The sequence below is a fragment of the Lolium rigidum genome, chromosome 3, assembly GCF_022539505.1.
Source record: "Lolium rigidum isolate FL_2022 chromosome 3, APGP_CSIRO_Lrig_0.1, whole genome shotgun sequence".
NCBI classification, from domain to species: Eukaryota; Viridiplantae; Streptophyta; class Magnoliopsida; order Poales; family Poaceae; genus Lolium; species Lolium rigidum.
In genome coordinates, this window is record NC_061510.1 from 314,218,309 (window position 1) to 314,239,332 (window position 21,024).

Genomic DNA, 21,024 nt, shown 5'->3' on the forward strand with positions numbered 1-21,024 from the left:
TATCTTCTCTGATTAGACGGATGTTGTAGCGTGTCTCTATTGGTTATAGTTTTGCTGCCGCTAAACCTACCATATAGCCCCAGGCGATATATATATATACTCGCTCGGCGAGCATAGCCATTTCTAGTCTCGCTAAATACGTGCCGGAGTTCGTTCCTTGGTACTTACTCTCGCCTTTTCCCCTTTCTCTTTTGCTTCCTCCCTCTTGTCGGCAACCGATGGCCCGACTTTGACAGGTACGAGATGACGACGTTAGCAAGGTTACCCTTCCGGCTTGGCCTGGGCAGGGTTATGGACGCCACTGGTTATCTTCAGGACTCTTAGTCCAATTTGTATCTTGTCCGTACTCGGACGTATTCGATCTTCTCGTATGATTTGGATCTTTGTATTGTATATTTGTATCTTGACTCGTTGGAGTCGTTTTTGTAATATATGTATCTTGTGGGCTCTATTGTAATCCTGTTGTAATGTTACCGCTCGTGTTAATTCCTCTGGCATCACGTGTGTGATTCATCGCTCACGTCGTGTCGGAGGGCGTCTCTGAATCGATATCATGCGGATTTCGGCGGGATCACTGGAATCCTCATGGTACCGGTTTCGGGGCGTCACAAGTTGGTATCAGAGCTCAGGTTTGCGGTACCCCACTAGTCCAGCCTTTAGGATAACCTTGCCAACGGTCGTTGAGTTTAGAGAGTCCAAACTATTTTCCAAAACTCGTTGGATAGATCTGATAGCTCTGATTTTTCTCCTTACCTATATTCTTTCTCTTCTTACCTTTGCGAGTTTTGAGTCTTCTCTTATCTGCTTCTCTGAGTCCTAGGTTCCGACGTGGGTTGGACGATCTATGCCTTCACCTATTAGGACCGATCTCTGAAGATTTCTTACAGAAGAACATCATTGGCGGCTAACCTTCGTCTTCTCCATTGATGTCATCTATGCCTCTCTGATCTTTCTACAATTATTTGTTCTTTGGCTCCATCAAATCTTTGCTGACAATGCTTGTCGATATCGTCAATCAGAATTCTGGGAGCTGTTACACGACTCTCCTATTCTAGTACAGAGTAATACTTTGGGTGCGGGATGGACTGATCACCATACCGACTGCCCTTATTATTCGCTCTTGTTACGATGAATTGGTGGATCCGTGTGACTGTTACTCCTTCCTTTGTTTCTCCGGAGTCATCATCGTCATCGGAACAACGACTTCTTGTTGGTGGTGTCGACCGTTCTGCTCGGAGCAAGAATTCTTGTTAGTGGTGTCGAGAAGATCAACACCTCGACAGAAGAAGGTTCCACGCCAAGGTCGGGTGTTTGTCAACATGGTACAAGAAGATCCGATAGTTTAACCAACTCCCCCTTAGGTTGACGTGGGATCTCGGGGCGCGATCCCTTGTTAGTGGTGTCGATTGTAACGGCCCAGGGTAGTACCCCTATAGATTTTGCTTGCTCTTTTCTTTTATGCATCATCATGGCATCATGCATGCATCACATCCATGTTTTAACCAAATAAAATTATTTTATAAAACTCTAACTCCTTATTTTTCCCTCTCATATGTTTTTTTTATAATAAACCTCCCCTTGTCTTTTCAGTTAACAAAATCCTATAACAAAACTATTTTTATTTTGCAAAATAAAATGTTGGCAATGCTTCGTATTTGCCTTTTGTCTCTATCTCCTCACCTCTGATTTCAAAACTCAATTTTTGTTGATCAAGTTTCAAAACAGTTTTCAAATAAAAAGGAAAAAGCTTTTCTAAAAGAAAAACCAAAACCCCTCCCCCTCTAATCAGGCCTCTCTCTGGACCCTCTCTATCCGGCGGCCCAACTCCTTCCCCTCCTTCCTGGCCCGTCTCCCTTTTTCTCTTCCCCCTTCTTCTTTCGGCCTGGCAGCCCAGCACCGAAGCGGTACGCTGCTTCTCCCGTGGTCGTCGTCCTCGCTTTCCAGCTCGGCACGCACATGGCGTGACCCCGTGGTCCTCCCCACCTCGCTCCCTCACGCGCCTGCCCTCCCTCTTATCTTCTGCGGAGAACCCTAGCCTCCAACCCTATTCTCCCTCTCCCACCTGCCGCCGCCTCCTCTCTTTTCCCCCTCTTTTCTGTGAGGGACACGAACGCACCGTGAGCGCCACCGTCGGTCTCGCCATGGCGCCGCCTCTACCGGCCACCCCTCTTCGATCTGAGACCACCGTTGGATGCGCCTCATCATCCTCTCCCTCCGTGTGCAAGGAATCGACCCGAGTCTCCCTGTATCAGCCACAAAATCGCCGATTCCATCTCCGACCTGCCGGCGAACTTCTTCGATTGCGGCCGCTCCGGCCCTCCCCTGGCTTCCCCGACTTCTCCATCAGCTTCACGGTGATCTCTTCGTTCTCCTCGTATTTTTCCCGGTCTCGTTCCATCTCTGGTTCGTTTCCCCCGCCGTTGACCACCTCTTTCCGCCGAAGGACCTCATCGTCGGCGGCTGTCCGGTGAGCCCCTGGCCCCGGAACCACCACCATCAGTTTCCCCATGCTGAGGCACACCCCCGACGCCTACTTCCCCGTCCCGTTTCGCCCAGAATCGCTGGATCGATTCGTCCCTGACCTCCTTCTCCGCCATGGATGAACGTGTACAATTCCTGTGTGTGTGGTCGCTGTGTCTTTTAGCAGTGCTTCACGTCTTTGACAACAACATCGATCTAGCACAGTGGTTGGGTCTATCGTCCTCAACTAGATTGACCAAGAGCAGGTGGTCTGTCCTAGGGACATTAATCCCTGAGGTGCTGGGCTCAATTCCTGTCCAGAACGTATTTCTTTTTACCTCATCCGAACCTCAGATGGGCCTCAGCCCACCAGTTTGCAAGTCAACTCCGGCGGCCGCAGCGCTTTGCTTCTTCTCGGATAGGATCACGAAGTGTTGATGTGAGTTACGGCGAGTTCTTCGACAAGTTCTTCTGCAACCTTTCACAGGCGAGCCCTCTCTCTTCACCTATTTTACTCTCTCCCTCGCACTGCTATCCTTATGTTGCGATTCTTTATCGAGTCACGTGTCCTATTCCACTTGTTTACCATAATAATCCTATATGTATCATTTCTTACCCATAGCCGTTGCTTGATGTTTGAGCCTTGCGAGTCGTAGGCGTGTTTAGGTTCTGTTGTTTATCTCGATCTGTTATCGGGATATGTTGGGTTGTTGGGAGGTTATCACATGCTATATCAGTTGTTGGAGACACTCATGCTTTACTTTAATGTTAACAACTAAAATTGTAAGCAGAGGCATCTGTGAGCCCCTTTGCGAAAGCATCGGAACTTTGACTCGCTAATGTCCCCTAGGACCCGAGTTCTTGTTATCTATTCCGAGATTGAGCGCTCTACCCATGCGTGGGGACGATTATTGGGACCCCCCCTCACCCATTACCTTTTCTCAAGTCAGTTGAAAAGGGGGCCACAACCTTGGTTTTATTGCCTATGCCATGTATGCCATGCTTTACTTACTGTTGCCTTCGGGTGTTTACTTCTTGTTGTCTTCGGGTGTTTATATTCTGTACTGTACCCCGCGGGACGTTTAGCGAAAGCGTGTGGTTCGCACGCCTAGCCGCCGTCGCAAACCCTGAGTCCGCTTCGGAGTACGGCCGGACTTCGTTACGGGTAGCTTAGTCGGGTGGCCCCCCAGACTTTCTTGTTGAACCGGGAACGGTCTTGTTGTGAGACATCCACCTGTCGTAAGTGGGTCGAGCATGCGTATGGTTACATTTGGGCAACCCCTGCAGGGTGTACATCTTATCGATAAGCCGTGTCCGCGGTTATGGACGACTTGGAATTGTATAGCTTGATCATAGAACAACTTACACCGTTATCTTGTTGCTAATTTGCTAATAACTTGCGTAGTAATATAGCATTACTATAACGGCTACCTAATAAAACTTGCCCACCGTTGAGTGCCTTTTACATTGCCTCTTCGCAATTGTTGAAGGGGATATGTGTAATCGGTCGGGTTATGTTTGTGTAGTATTTATCCGTTACCTTATGCGCTCTCTTATCTTCTCCGATTAGACGGATGTTGTAGCGTGTCTCTATTGGTTATAGTTTTGCTGCCGCTAAACCTACCATATAGCCCCAGGCGATATATATATATACTCGCTTGGCGAGCATAGCCATTTCTAGTCTCGCTAAGTACGTGCCGGAGTTCGTTCCTTGGTACTTACTCTCGCCTTTTCCCCTTTCTCTTTTGCTTCCTCCCTCTTGTCGGCAACCGATGGCCCGACTTTGACAGGTACGAGATGACGACGTTAGCAAGGTTACCCTTCCGGCTTGGCCTGGGCAGGGTTATGGACGCCATCGTTTATCTTCAGGACTCTTAGTCCAATTTGTATCTTGTCCGTACTCGGACGTATTCGATCTTCTGTATGATTTGGATCTTTGTATTGTATATTTGTATCTTGACTCGTTGGAGTCGTTTTTGTAATATATGTATCTTGTGGGCTCTATTGTAATCCTGTTGTAATGTTACCGCTCGTGTTAATTCCTCTGGCATCACGTGTGTGATTCGTCGCTCACGTCGTGTCGGAGGGCGTCTCTGAATCGATATCATGCGGATTTCGGCGGGATCACTGGAATCCTCATGGTACCGGTTTCGGGGCGTCACAAAGGGCAGGTCAAGAGGCGCCACGGGGGCCCTGATGTCTACGGGTGCTTCTATTCTTGTAGACAGTGTTGGGCCTCCAAGAGCAGAGGTTTGTAGAACAGCAGCAAGTTTCCCTTAAGTGGATCACCCAAGGTTTATCGAACTCAGGGAGGAAGAGGTCAAAGATATTCCTCTCAAGCAACCCTGCGATCACAATGCAAGAAGTCTCTTGTGTCCCCAACACACCTAATAGGTGCACTAGTTCGGCGAAGAGATAGTGAAATACAGGTGGTATGAATATATATGAGCAGTAGTAACGGCGCCAGAAAAGTGCTTGCTGGCGTGTGGTTGATGGTGGTAATATTGCAGGAAGTACAGATGCAGTAAAACAGTAAACAAGCAGCGGTAGCAGTATTTAGGAACAAGGCGTAGGGATCATACTTTCACTAGTGGATACTCTCAACATTGATCACATAACAGAATAAATAGATAGATGCTAGACTCTACACTCTCTTGTTGGATGATGAACACCACTAATCGTGTAGGATTACACGAACCCTCAATGCCGGAGTTAACAAGCTCCACAATATTCGATGTTCATGTTTAAATAACCTTAGAGTGCACGACAGATCAACATAACCAAACCAAGTACTAACATAGCATGCACACTCGTCACCTTCACGCTACGAAAGGAGGCATAGATCACATCAATACCATCATAGCAATAGTTAACTTCATAATCTACAAGAGATCACAATCATAGCCTACGCCAAGTACTACACGATGCACACACTCGTCACCATTACACCGTGCAGGAGGAATAAACTACTTTAATAACATCACTAGAGTAGCACACGAGATAAATTGTGATACAAAACACATTGCAATCATAAAGGGATATAAATAAGCACTTCACTATGCCATTCATAACGGTGAATAAGTATTCTGTGAAATATAGCCTAAGAGACCCACACGGTGCACACACTCGTCACCTTTACACACGTGGGACAAGGAGTCTCCGGAGATCACATAAGTAAAACCCACTTGACTAGCATAATGACATCTAGATTACAAGCATCATCATATGAATCTCAATCATGTAAGGCAGCTCATGAGATTATTGTATTGAAGCACATAGGAGAGAGATTAACCACATAGCTACCGGTACAGCCCCGAGCCTCGATGGAGAACTACTCCCTCCTCATGGGAGACAGCAGCGTTGATGGAGATGGCGGTGGTGTCGATGGAGGAGCCTTCCGGGGCACTTCCCCGTCCCGGCGGCGTGCCGGAACAGAGACTCCTGTCCCCCAGATCTTGGCTTCGCGATGGCGGCGGCTCTGGAAGGTTTTCTCTGGTTTCGTCGAACGTGATAGGGTTTTCGCGACGGAGGCTTTAAGTAGGCGGAAGGGCAAGGTCGGTGGAGTCCTGGTGGGACCACACACTAGGCCGGCGCGGCCAGGGCTTGGGCCGCGCCGCCCTACTGTGTCCCCACCTCGTGGCCCCACTTCGTTTGCCCTTCGGACTTCTGGAAGCTTCGTGGAAAAATAGGACCACGGGCGTTGATTTCGTCCAATTCCGAGAATATTTCCTTACTAGGATTTCAGGAACCAAAAACAGCGAAAAACGAGAACCGGCACTTCGGCATCTCGTCAATAGGTTAGTTCCGGAAAACGCATAATAATGACATATAATGTGTATAAAACATGTAGATGTTATCAATAATGTGGCATGGAACATAAGAAATTATCGATACATCGGAGACGTATCAGCATCCCCAAGCTTAGTTCCTACTCGTCCCGAGCAGGTAAACGATAACAAAGATAATTTCTGGAGTGACATGCCATCATAAACTTGATCATACTATTGTAAGCATATGTGCAGCGATCAAAACAATGGTAATGACATGCGTAAACAACTGAATCATAAAGCAAAGACTTTTCATGAATAGTACTTTCAAGACAAGCATCAATAAGTCTTGCATAAGAGTTAACTCATAAAGTAATAAATCAAAGTAAAGGTATTGAAGCAACACAAAGGAAGATTGAGTTTCAGCGGTTGCTTTCAACTTATAACATGTATATCTCATGGATATTGTCAATGTAAAGTAATATAACAAGTGCAATATGCAAGTATGTAGGAATCAATGCACAGTTCACACAAGTGTTTGCTTCTTGAGGTGGAGAGAGATAGGTGAACTGACTCAACATAAAAGTAAAAGAAAGGCCCTTCACAGAGGGAAGAATTGATTGCTATATTTGTGCTAGAGCTTTGGTTTTGAAAACAAGAAACTATTTTGTCAACGGTAGTAGTAAAGCATATGTGTTATGTATAAGACATCTTATAAGTTGCAACGCCTCATGCATAGTATACTAATAGTGCTCGCACCTTGTCCTAATTAGCTTGGATTAACACGGATTATCATTGCATAGCATATGTTTCAACCAAGTGTCACAAAGGGGTACCTCTATGCCGCCTGTACAAAGGTCTAAGGAGAAAGCTCGCATTGGATTTTTCGCTTTTGATTATTCTCAACTTAGACATCCATACCGGGACAACATAGACAGCAGATAATAGACTCCTCTTTAATGCACAAGCATTCATCAACAGTTAATATTCTCATAAGAGGATTAATTGTCCAAACTGAAACTTCCACCATGAATCATGGCTTTAGTTAGCGGTCCAATGTTCTTCTCTAACAGTATGCATACTCAAACCATATGATCATGAAAATCGCTCTTACTTCAGACAAGACGAACATGCATAGCAACTCACATGATATTCAACAAAAGTAAAGTTGATGGCGTCCCCAGAAACATGGTTACCGCTCAACAAGCAACTTATAAGAAATAAGATACATAGCTACATATTCTTCACCACAATAGTTTTTAAGGCTATTTTCCCATGAGCTATATATTGCAAAGACAAAGAATAGAATTTTAAAGGTAGCACTCAAGTAATTTACTTTGGAATGGCGGAGAAATGCCATGTAGTAGGTAGGTATGGTGGACACAAATGGCATAGTGGTTGGCTCAAGGATTTTGGATGCATGAGAAATATTCCCTCTCGATACAAGGTTTAGGCTAGCAAGGTTATTTGAAACAAACACAAGGATGAACCGGTGCAGCAAAACTCACATAAAAGACATATTGTAAACATTATAATACTCTACACCGTCTTCCTTGTTGTTCAAACTCAATACTAGAAATTATCTAGACTTTAGAGAGACCAATTATGCAAACCAAATTTTAACAAGCTCTATGTAGTTATTCATTAATGGGTACAAGGTACATGATGCAAGAGCTTAAACAAGATCTATATGAGCACAAAAATTGCCAAGTATCACATTATTCAAGACATTATACCAGTTACCACATGCAGCATTTTCTGTTTCCAACCATATAACAATTAACGAAGCAGTTTCAACCTTCGCAATGAACATTAAAGATAAAACTAAGAACACATGTGTTCATATGCAACAGCGGAGCGTGTCTCTCTCCCACACAAGCATGATGGATCATATTTTATTCAAACACAAATAAAAATAAAAACACACAGACGCTCCAAGTACATAAGATGTGACCGAATAAAAATATAGTTTCAAGAGAAGAAACCTGATAAGTTGTCGATGAAGAAGGGGATGCCTTGGGCATCCCCAAGCTTAGATGCTTGAGTCTTCTTGAAATATGCAGGGATGAACCACGGGGCATCCCCAAGCTTAGACTCTTCACTCTTCTTGATCATATTGTATCATCCTCCTCTCTTGACCCTTGAAAACTTCCTCCACACCAAACTCAAAACAAACTCATTAGAGGGTTAGTGCATAATCAAAAATTCACATGTTCGGAGGTGACACAACCATTCTTAACACTTCTGGACATTGCTCAAAGCTACTGGAAGGTAATGGAACAAAGAAATCCATCCAACACAGCGAAAGAGGCAATGCGAAATAAAAGGCAGAATCTATCAAAACAGAACAGTCCGTAAAGACGAATTTTATAGAGGCACCAGACTTGCTCAGATGAAAATGCTCAAATTTAATGAAAGTTGCGTACATATCTGAGGATCACGCACGTAAATTGGAAGATTTTTCTGAGTTACCTACAGAGAATCATACCCAAATTCGTGACAGCAAGAAATCTGTTTCTGCGCAGTAATCCAAATCTAGTATCATCTTTACTATCAAAGACTTTACTTGGCACAACAATGCAATAAAGTAAAGATAAGGAGAGGTTGCTACAGTAGTAACAACTTCCAAGACTCAAATATAAAACAAAATTGCTGTAGTAAAATAAACACATGGGTTATCTCCCAAGAAGTGCTTTCTTTATAGCCATTAAGATGGGCTCAAGCAGTTTTAATGATGCACTCGCAAGAAATAAGAGTTGAAGCAAAAGAGAGCATCAAGAAGCAAATTCAAAACAAATTTAAGCCTAACCCACTTCCTATGAAAAGGAATCTTGTAAATAAACAAGTCATGTAGGCATAATGCAACAAGCATAGAAAAACTAGACAAGCGCAAATTCAAGATTTTCAGCATATAGAGAGGTGTTTTAGTAACATGAAAACTTCTACAACCATATTTTCCTCTCTCATAATAATTTCCAGTGGCATCATGAACAAACTCAACAATATAAGTATCACATAAAACATTCTTATTCACATGCATAAAAGTATCATTACTCTCCACATAAGCATAATCAGTTTTATTAGTTGTAGTGGGAGCAAATTCAACAAAGTAGCTATCTTTATTATTCTCATCATCAAATATAGGAGGCATAGTATAATCATAATTAAATTTACTCTCCATAGTAGGCGGCACCAGAAGACCACTATCATTATAATCATCATATATGGGAGGCATATCATAATCAACATAAACTTTCTCCTCAATACCCGGAGGACTAAAGAGATCATTTTCATCAAAACCGACCTCCCCAAGCTTAGAATTTTCTATATCATTAGCAACAATGGTGTTCAAAGCGTTCATACTAATATCATTGCTACTAGCATGCAAATAAGGTTCCATAGGTTTTTTAATTTTCGCATTAAACCATTCATGTCTTGACTCAGGAAATTGTAGCACCCTACCTTTTAATAAAGGCAAGATACCTGTGTATAGTGCTATTCCCGGGATCACTGATAGCACACACATTACACAATATAGTAATCATTGCAATAGTATCAAATTACTACATCGTTGATCCAGAGGGTACGATAAAACCTTACAAATTGCATAGTCACATGGACTAGCTCAGAATAAACTCAGCGGAAAGTAATCAGCAATGAGCCTTCATCATCTTCATGTGCCACAGGCAGTCATGTTGGAATGTAGACTCGAGATCCTACCAGGTACTTCTCCTCAGAAAATCCTGCACGTTTGAATATGCAGCCCCACGAATGGAGGTCAGTACAATGATGTACTGGCAAATGACACTTATATGGTGGCAGTTTTAGGCATAACTATCTACATGATATTTGGCCAGTGGAGTTTAGGCAAATTTGCATAAAGCCAATTTTATCCTACATTTTATTTAAAACAAAACATTTTGAAAATCTTTGAATGACATTATGAAATCACACCATGGTTAAATCCTCTATGGGTTTTAGAATAATCACATGGTTACATCTCCCATGAGTTTTTCAAGGTTAATCAAATTTTAAATACATTCAGAAAACAATGATGAGATTCTTCCGTACATTCCTTGCCTAGAAGCTCAAATTGTCCATAACCGGGGACACGGCTAAGATCTTAGGTTTAACTCTCGAGAGGTTGTGCACTTTCACCTTACGACCCACCCTTCCCAAGAGAAGAATGAGAAAAGATCTTTCAGAAGAAGAATTCAACCATACAAACTAGACCCGTTCCCTTGGCCGTCGCCTCCACCCGCTGTCTAGCCACAAGTTGAACCCTCACAACTTACTTAATCCCGGCAGAGCCCATAATACCATAAGGCTGCACTGGAAGCTAACTAAAACATGGACGACATGGTAATCTCTTTAATCCTGGGTGGCCAACCACAAGTGGAACTCACAAGCTTAAAACCCCTCACAGGTAGTAAACCCCCACACGATCCCCTGGTGAAAACCAGGTGTGCAGTCAAAAGCGACCACTCTACAACATGCGAACTCTCAGGGATTCACCACTTTAGCCCACTCGGGGCGTGGACCTGAGCAGCCGCCCACCAATCAACCAAATCCACCCAGGTGTTTCATTAAGGTTGTTAATTTTCACTTTTCAAACCATCACAATCGAAACACTGAAACAGCATTTGGCATTTGATGTTGCAGAGCAGAAATAAAGTATCATATCAATAGGTTCAGGAGTAGCTACACACTACTAGGGTTTGCTAAGCATAGCATAATACTTTTCTTTTGAAATCAAAATCCTACCATGCATACTAGTTTCAAAACATTAATGCATATATAAAATAAGTAGGATTTGAATGTCACTTGCCTTTTTGGTAATTGAAGATTGTTCACTTCTCTCAACCAAAACACGTCGCTCTTCACACGAACTATAAGATAAATATAGCACAACATAAACAGACCATTCAACAACAACAACAAAATCAAACAAGACAATCAATCGGAAATCGCTATATGGTACTAAGGTGTGGAATGAGGTATGGCTTACAAGATAGGCCTTGGGGTGTTGGAATGGCTAAGTCGTATGATTAGAAAGTAATGGAACATCTAAGATATGATTGAACAACCTATATGCTTTACAAGAAGCATGAAAAGAAATTGGAATGTCTCATGTGATTTGAATCACATAAGTGTCAAATAGTGCAACTACAATACTATTGAATATGTGTGACAACAATTACTCAAAATAGTATGAATTACACATAGGCTTGGGTATGGATTTGTGATGTATTGAATTACTCAATTAACTCATTTGTAAATTGAATAGTTCAATATAAGTCAGTATGATTAAATGGTCATGAGGTTGAATATGTATGAACGATATTGAAGATGTGGATCAAAGATGCTATTGGATATCAAGGGTTCAAAACATCTGCTATGTGGTAGAGTATCTCAACACAACATTTGCACAAGGAAAAGTCTATAGTTAAGATTGTCACTATTTACTCAAATAACTCAATTGCTAATTGAATAAGGGGAGCTAGACAACTAAGAGTAGGATATGCATTATCGTTGAACACGATAAAGAATTATCGATAAAGAATTATAACTGGTCCTGAAAGATGGGTACGATCATAAGAATCAATTTGGCCAAAGAAACTATGTCGAAGCCAGTCATAGAACTGCACTTTTCGCGAAAAGTTATTAGAAGAAGTTTTCCGGATGGAAGAACTTTCTACACGGAAGTTGTAGAGAATTTCATTACAAACGTATCGCCACAAGAATCTCTCGAAAAAAGTTTGTAGGATTTATTTTATAGATGATGTTGCGGAACAAAGTGGTACTGCGAAAATAAAGTGGGCGAAACTGCCACGCAATATGTCTAAGATGATCTACGTGATTTGCCGATTCCGACGGTATAGGGTTTGTTGAAATCCAACGTGTAGAACTTAAGATATGGATCTTACAAAACTAGACATAAGTGGTCACAGTTTTAATGGTGTACGAAAAATTGTCCGAACAAGTTGCTCGGATTGAAAAACTTCCTACACAAAAGTTGTAGAGGATCTAATTACGAACTTAACGGAAGAACCACTATTCTAAACGGAGGTGTAGATCAAAGGAAATAAAATTACGAAGTTGCGCACAACAGTCTACGTAAAAAGAGCTGAAAAAGAATTATTACCGGGCAAGGATGCGTCGAGTCGCGGCGTTTCCCAAATAGCGTTACGGATGTTGCGTCGCGTGTGTGCACCGCAAAACAGCTGCGTCAAAGCAGGGCTGCGCGGCTGGGCGTTGGGAGAGAGAGGAGAGGCGCTGGGCGCTGGGTGTGTTTGGGGCGCCCCTTAGGGGTTCTTTATATAGGCTGGGGCTTGGAGAAATTTTCGTCAAGGAGGCGATGTGGGACTAAAAGCTGGCAGCGGCGGATGCGCTGGACGCGTGCACGTCGCGCGTGGGGCGTGTGTGCTGGGCTGGGGACGGGAGCTGGCCAGGTGGGGGCGTTGGGCCGGGGCAAGGCGAGCGATAGGCCGGGGGCGCCCTGGGTGCGGGGCTGGCTGGACCAGTCGGTCGGGTGGGCCGCGCGAGCTGGACCGGTCGGCCTGGCCGCGCTCTCTTTTTCTTTCCCTTTTTCTTTTACTGAAATTGGAAAAACATTTTTTGAGGCTCAAAAATAATTGGAAAAATGCAAATGAGGTACCGTTGGATTCGTTATGAAAAATGCTTCAATATTAGACTAAATTTGGAACAAAAATATAAACTTTATAAAACCAAAATTTAACATGCATGTCTATGTGGCTATAGTGCCTTTTTAGGATTTAATGTTTTCTCAAATAAAATATTTTATAAGCTTCAAAACCTCCGAACAAAATTCGGGACGATAGTATGGTTGGCAAATCTTTTAAAAACAATAATTATATGAAAACTTTTCTAGAGTACTGTTTTCTCAAATATAAATCCATTAAGAATTTGAAAACCTTGAAAACCAAGATATGTTTAGTTTTGAAAATACTTTGAAACCAAAAGTCTTAAAAACACTATTTTGGGATTAACTTGTAAATCAATTTTAAAAAAAATTAATTCTTTGTGAATTTTCAATCAAGTTCAAATAATCAAGCATTAATTTTATTTTTATTTTACATTCCAAAATTTAGAAAATTTCGGGATGTGACAGACTAGCACCCTTAAAAGAAATCTCGTCCTCGAGATTTGAGAAAGGCTAGAAAGAAAAGGTTTTGGGTTCAGGTCTTCTAGTAGGTTCATATCCACTATTGCTTCTTTTTCAAACATCTCCGGGGAGATTTCAGAAGTTAACCTTGGGCTTTGAAAACGTTACACTAAATCATATACCATCAACTGTGTCCATTCATATGATAGTACTCCTCTCATGTGTTCTTTTTTTTTACATGGGTATACTCATGGGAAACTCCTTGTGATACCTTCTCCAAGTACCATCTCATGCGGTATGTGGTGTAAATCCATAATCCAAGGGTATGGCTTCTACCACCCTTAAAAGAGACTCTTGTTAGGTGGTCTTAGGTCTTGGGTTTAGGCTAAGCTCATCTTGGACATGACTTGACAACCAGTCATCTTTTGAAACGATCTATGGCTTCTAGGTTAATATCCAATCGGCGAATGTTTATTCACATATAGTGAACAACATATCTCTCCAAGGTGATTCGAATAGGTTTCCTTCATAGTAAGGCTTCTAATCCAAATGGTTGGTTGTTGAACTACTTCTGATACTGATGGGTCACTCCTTGGGTCAATCGGAAAACCAATATGAGAGCACTTCAAGGCATCCTTCTTCTTCTTACTTGAAGTCTTCCACTATTTTTCATCTAGTGGCTAGATCTTTAAACTAAACGTAGTCCTACGCTTGGCAGCACTTGCCTACTATAAGGGTATAATATTTCTCCACCCTAAGGTTTAGGCTTATTCGCCGACATCTCTTTTGTAGGTATGTCTCTCTAGATTCGCAAAGTCAATCATAACAAGGGCGAATAGTAAGAGTAGTAGGAATGGTGATCAATCCATCCTGCACCCAAATCATTACTCCGTATTTGATTTATTGAATCTCATATTCTAACACTTGGTCAACCTCACAAATTTGATAAAAAAATCCATGGAGAATTGAATCAATGTTTCAATCCCCATTATTAAATTGTTTTGAAAACATTTCTATCGATCCTTAGCTAGGGTTTTGCGTATCTCGCACTCTTCGGTTCTTCATCTTGATAGGAACATCAAGGTTGGTTTCACTAATGTTGTCTTCATGCCGAGTTGCCGAGAAAACAATATCTGGGTTGGGTATAGATGAGAATAGATAGAAAGATTCTAAATAAGATTCCTACCCAAACACATCATGTGAAGGCAAAACATCTTACAAACAACATCTAACAAGCATCAAGCAACATGGTTAAACACAAACAAACTAGCATGGTCATACCTCAATTTGGTAAGATCAATACTTTGTTACTTTATCGTTGGTTCGCTAAAAGAGAACTAATGGTGGTCTGGTCTATTTCTGCTTTGGATGTTTCAAGTTTCTATTCTAGTCCTTCGGTGTTTCTTCGTGTGTTGTGAGGGCTACCCCGAAATCTTCCTTCAAGTTCTTCATTGGTCTTCCATGAAACACTTCTTGCCGAGTCGAAGAATATCACATGAAGCATCAGTCACTCACTTCAGGTACAAGGTCATCATCTATCTTTTCTTAATGGTCTTCAGGAGGTAGGCCATCTAAAGAAAAGAGGAAAATATTTTTAAAGATGGAGTAGGTGAGAATACTAGAAGTTCACAAAGCAAACATCTTTTTGATTGAAATAGGATTAGACAACTTTTTCATCCTAGGGTCTTCCTATTTCTAATCCAAACCTAGGGTCTCGATCCTACAGGCAACACTATGCTCTGATACCATTCTGTAGCACCCTACCTTTTAATAAAGGCAAGATACATGTGTATAGTGCTATTCCCGGGATCACTGATAGCACACACATTACAAAATATAGTAATCATTGCAATAGTATCAAATTACTACATCGTTGATCCAGAGGGTACAATAAAACCTTACAAATTGCATAGTCACATGGACTAGCTCAACCATGTTCAGAATAAACACAGCGGAAAGTAAATCAACAATGAGCCTTCATCATCTTCATGTGCCACAGGCAGATCATGTTGGAATGCAGACTCGAGATCCTACCACGTACTTCTCCTCAGAAAATCCTGCACGTTTGAATATGCAGCCCCACGAATGGAGGTCAGTACAATGATGTACTGGCAAATGACACTTATATGGTGGCAGTTTTGGGCATAACTATCTACATGATATTTGGCAAGTGGAGTCTAGGCAAATTTGCATAAAGCCAATTTTATCCTATATTTTATTTAAAACAAAACATTTTGAAAATCTTTGAATGACATTATGAAATCACACCATGGTTAAATCCTCCATGGGTTTTAGAATAATCACATGGTTACATCTCCCATGAGTTTTGTAGGATAACGTTGCATAGAAAACAAAAATTTTCCTACCGCGAACACGCAATCCAAGCCAAGATGCAATCTAGAAGACGGTAGCAACGAGGGGGTATCGAGTCTCACCCTTGAAGAAAGGTGATGAGATTCCTCCGTACATTCCCTGCCTAGAAGCTCAAATTGTCCGTAACCGGGGACACGGCTAAGATCTTAGGTTTTAACTCTCGAGAGGTTGTGCTCTTTACCCACAATTCGCAACCAAGCCTTTTTGCCAAAATTCTTCATCTTCACTAAGGCCAGGACGAGGTCACTACGAAGCTTTTCTTTAGTAGCCCCTCTACCTACCGGATCCGCCCGTACCCTGAAACTCCACCCGCTGGCGGTACCCTAGGCGAGGTTTCCCACTAAGTACTTAGCTAAGACAGAGCCCATAATGTATTGTGGTTGCACTCGGAAGCTATCTAAAACAAGGACGACATAATAATCTCTCTAATCTCGGGTGGCAACCCCTATTCAACCGCGCACTCTCGGGCACCCACCCGTCCACCGGTCCATCCCCGTGGATCGGAGCCCCGAGCGACCGCCCACCACTCAAACAATCCACCCAGGTGATTCATTAAGGGTTGTTAATTTTCACTTTTCAAACCATCACAACCAAAACAATGAAACAAGCATTTGGCATTTGATGTTGCAGAGCAAAAATAAAGTATCCTATTAACAGAGTTCGAGAGTAGCTACACACTACTAGGGTTTGCTAAGCATAGCATAATACTTTTCTTTTAAAAACAAAATCCTACCATGCATACTAGTTGAAAAGCACTAATGCATAATGAAATAAGTAGGAATTTAGTGTCACTTGCCTTTTTGGTAGTCGAAGCGCGTTCACTTCTCTTAATCAAAATGCGTGCCTCTCCGTACAACTATAACATAGAATATAGCACAACATAAACACACCATTCAACAACAACATCAAAATCAAACAAGACAACAATCGGAAATCGCTCTATGGTACTAAGGTGTGGCATGAGGTTTGGCTTGCAAGATATGGCGGTGAGAGTTTGGTCGGAAAGTCACATGATTAAATGAAGAATATTTATGCTTTACAAAAGCATGAAAAGAATTTCTGAACGGCTTATGCGAATTGAATCACATAAGTGACAAATAGTGCAACAACAATACTACCGAATAAGTGTGACAACAATTACTCAAAATAGTATGAATTACACATAGGCTTGGGTATGGATTTGTGATATATTGAATTACTCAATTAACTCATTTGAAAGTTGAATAATTCGAACTAAGTGGAAGGATTGAATGGCATGAGGTTTTGGATAGGCATGAATGATATCGGGATTTGGTTCGCGGAGCCTAATAACAAAGGTTCATCACACGTGATATGGGGTAGAGTATCTCCACCCTACTAAATCAAGGTAAAATCTAAACTAGAACATGTCACACTTTTACTTAAATAACTCAATTGTTATTTGAATAATATGAACTAGACAATTAGGGGTAAGCTATCAATTATCTGTGACATGATAAAGAATTATAACTGGTCCTGGAAGATGGGTATGAGCATAAGGATCATTTTGGCTAAAGAACTATGCCGAAACCAGTTATAAGACTACACTTTTCGCGAAAAGTTATTAGAAGAAGTTTCCCGGATGGAAGAACTTTCTACACGGAAGTTGTAGAGAAATTCATTACAAGCGTATCGCCAAAAGAATTTCTCAGAAAAAGTTTGTATAATTTATTTTATAGACAGTGTTGCGGATCAAAGGGATACCACAAAAATAAAGTGTGCGAAACTACCACGCCAAATGTCTAAAATGATCTACGTGATTTGCTGATTCCAACGGTATAGGGTTTGTCGAAATCCGACGGATAGAACTTAAGATATGAATTTTGCAAAACTAGATAGAAGCGGTTACAATTCTAATGATGTACAAAAAGTTGTCCGAACAAGTTGTTCGGATGGAAAAACTTCCTACACGAAAGTTGTAGAGGATCTAATTAGAAACTTAACGGAAGAACCACTATTCTAAATGGAGGTGTGATCTAAAGAAATAAAATTGCGAAGTTAAATACAACAATCTACGTGAAAAGAGCGGAAATAGATTATTTACCGGGCGAGGATGCGTCGGGTCGCAATGTTTTCCAAATATGTTGCGGATGTTGCGTCGCGAGTGTGCGCCACGAAACACCAGCGTCACGCGCGAGGAAAGAGCAACCTTTGCTTGTGTGCAGCGCGGGGGAAGAAAGAGAGGAGGCGCCGGCCTGGTGTGGTTGGGACTGCCCCGTGGGGGTCTTTATATAGGCTACAAGCTGGAGTAATTTTACTTGATGAGGCGATGTGGGACTAAAAATAAAAGGCAAAAGGGCAGGGGCGTGCAGCGCGCGCGGGAGCTGGGCTGGCGCGGGGCGTGGCGGCTTGGGCCAGATCGGCCGGAAAGAAAGGAAAAAAGGCAGAGGGCGAGCTGGGTGAGGCCGTGGCGTGGCCAGGTGGAGATGGGCCGGGGCGGCCTGGGCGCGGGGCGGCCTGGGCGGCGGCGGGCGTCGTGCCGCGCGGGGCGAGCTGGGCCGTTCGGCCGGGTGGGCCGTTCGGCCTGGCCGCTCGTTTTTCTTTTTTTTTTATACTGAGATTGGAAATACACTTTGGGGTTTCAAATAAAATCGGAAAAAATACAAATGAGGTACCGTTGGATTCGTTACGAAAAATGCTTCACTATGAGACTAAATTTGGAACAAAAACATAAATTTTATAAAACCAAAAATTGACATACATGTCTATGTGGCTATAGTGCCTTTTTAGGGTTTAATGTTTTCTTAAATAAAATATTTTATAAGTTTCAAAACCTCCGAACAAAATAGTGTATTGTTAGAAAACCTTTTGAAACTAAGTTCTATGAAAACTCTATATTTTGCAAAAACCCTTTGTGAAATTAAAATAATCATTATATACATTTGGCATATATGTTTGATTTTGAAAATACTTTGAAACCAAAAGTCTTTGAAAACACTATTTTGAAATTAATTTGTAAATAACTTTGAAAAGTTTTAATTCTTTGTGAATTTTCAATCAAGTACAAACAATCAAGCATTAAATTTATTTTTATTTGACATTCCAAAATTTAGAAAATTTCGGGATGTGACAGACTACCACCCTTAAAAGAAATCTCGTCCTCGAGATTTGAGAAAGGCTAGAAAGGAAAGGTTTTAGGCTCAGGTCTTCGAGAAGGTTCATCATATCCACTATTGCTTCTTTTTCAAACATCTCCGGGGAGATTTCAGAAGTTAACCTTGGGCTTTGAAAACGTTACACTAAATCATATACCATCAACTGTGTCCATTCTTATGAGAGTACTCATCCTAGGTGTATTATATTTTACTTGGGTATACTCATGAGAAACTCTTTGTGATACCTTCTCCAAGTACTATCTCATGCGGCATCTGGTGTAAATCCATAATCCAAGGGTATGGCTTCTACCACCCTTAAAAGAAACTTTTGTTAGGTAGTCTCAGGTCTTGGGTTTAGGCTAAGCTCTTCTTGGATATGACTTGACAACATGTCATAATTGGAAAACATCTATGGCTTAGGGTTTCTGAGTTAAAATCCAATATGCGAATGTTTATTCACATATAGTGAACAACATATATCTCCAAGGTGGGTCGAATAGGTTTCCTTCATAGTACGGCTTCTAATCCAATGGTTTGTTGTTGAACTACTTTTGATACTGACGGGTCACTCCTTGGGTCAATCCGGAGATCAAGATGAGAAAACATCATGACATCCTTCTTCTTTTTCTTCTTGGTGTCTTCGACTGTCTTCCACTATCTTCATCCAGTAGTTGGGTGTTCATTCTCACCGTAGTCCTACGGTTGGCAGCACTTGCCTACTATAAGGTCATAATATCTATTCACCCTATGGTTCAGGATTATCAGCGACGTCTCTCTTTTAGGTATGTCTCTCTAGATTTACCATTCCTCATAACAAGGGCGAACAATATGAGTACTCGTCATGGGGGCCAATCCATGTCGCACCGAATCATTTCCTTGTTTACAGTTTGGTATATCTCGTATTCTAACTCTTGGTCAACCTCATCATTTGATAAAAGTTCCATGGAGAGTTGAATCAATGTTTCAATCCCCATTATTGATTTGTTTTGAAAACTTTTTTATCGATCCCTAACTAGGGTTTTGCGTATCTCACAAACTATACTTCTTCATCCTGATAGGAAACAACAAGGTTGGTTTCACTAAAGTTGTCTTCATGGCGAGTTGCCGAGAAAACATTCTGGGTTGGTATAGATGAGAATAGATAGAAAGATTCTAAAGAAGATTCCTACCCAAACACATCAGATCAATGCAAAACATCTTACAAACAATATCTAACAAGCATCAAGCAATATGTTTTCAAACATAAACAAACTAGCATGGTCATACCTCAATTTGGTAAGATCAATACTTTGTTACTTTATCGTTGGTTCATTAAAAGAGAACTAATGGTGGTCTAGTCTATTTCTATATTGTATGCATCAAGTTTCTATTCTACTCCTTCGGTGTATCTTCGTGTGTTGTGCAGTCTGCATCGAAGTCCTTCTTCAAATTTCTTCATTGGTCTTCCATGAAACACTTCTTGCAGAGTCGAAGAATATCATATGAAGCATCAGTTCCTCACTTCAGGCACACGGTCATCATTGGTCCCTGTTGATAGTTTTGAAAAGGGGGTCATCTAAAGAACGGAGGAAAATAATTTTTAAAGATGGAGTAGGTGAGAATACTAGAAGTTTCAAAAAGCAAACATCTTTTTTTTTGAAATAGGATTAGACAAAATTTTCATCCTACGGTCTTCCTATTTCTAATCCAAACCTAGGGTCTCGATCCTACAGGCAACATTATGCTCTGATACCATTCTGTAGCACCCTACCTTTTAATAAAGGCAAGATACCTGTGTATAGTGCTATTCCCGGGATTACTGATAGCACACACATTACAAAATATAGTAATCAATGCAATAGTATCAAATTACTACCTCGTTGATCCAGAGGGTAAAGTAAACCTTACAAGTTGCATAGTCACATGGACTAGCTCAACCATGTTCAGAATAAACACAGCGGAAAGTAAAACAGCAATGAGCCTTCATCATCTTCATGTGCCACAGGCAGTCATGTTGGAATGTAGACTCGAGATCCTACCACGTACTTCTCCTCAGAAAATCCTGCATGTTTGAATATGCAGCCCCACGAATGGAGGTCAGTACAATGATGTACTGGCAAATGACACTTATATGGTGGCTGTTTTGGGCATGACTATCTACATGATATTTGGCTAGTGGAGTCTAGGCTAATTTGCATAAAGCCAA